The sequence below is a fragment of the Octopus bimaculoides genome, chromosome 14 (assembly GCF_001194135.2).
Source record: "Octopus bimaculoides isolate UCB-OBI-ISO-001 chromosome 14, ASM119413v2, whole genome shotgun sequence".
Classification (NCBI taxonomy): Eukaryota; Metazoa; Mollusca; class Cephalopoda; order Octopoda; family Octopodidae; genus Octopus; species Octopus bimaculoides.
The window spans coordinates 37,513,168-37,513,537 of record NC_068994.1 but is presented as its reverse complement, the minus strand read 5'-3'; the positions used below and the strand labels follow the sequence as shown (position 1 = coordinate 37,513,537).

General features: G+C 34.9%; 1 protein-coding gene across 2 annotated transcripts in view; it reads left to right on the top strand.

The window, feature by feature from the left end:
* LOC106875855 (protocadherin beta-15) overlaps positions 1 to 370 on the top strand; it is a 126,131-nt gene that overhangs the window by 124,631 nt on the left and 1,130 nt on the right. The window lies entirely within an intron of this gene.

Below are 370 nucleotides of genomic sequence, written 5' to 3'. Positions count from 1 at the left end.
TGCTTTTCATCATTTCTAAGTTGATAAATTAAGTATCAGTGAAACACTGGGGTCAATATAATTGACTAGTCCTCTCCCCCAAAATTTCAGGCCTTGTGCCTTTAGTAGAAAGTTCATTATTATTATTAACATTCAAAAGTTATTACATACTACTTCAATTAAGAGGATCGTTATCCTGAGATTTGGGAACAACAAGTGTTCTCAAATAGCAAGAATCATTCATAGAATTCTTACAGAATACAGGGTGGTATTTTCTGCAGGTCAGCAATATGTGTTTCAGTTCAAATATCCTTTGCATTTCAGGCCACAGTTTAGATTGTTATGCTGAGTACACCAATTACCACTGGAACAATTGTCACCTTTGTGTTCC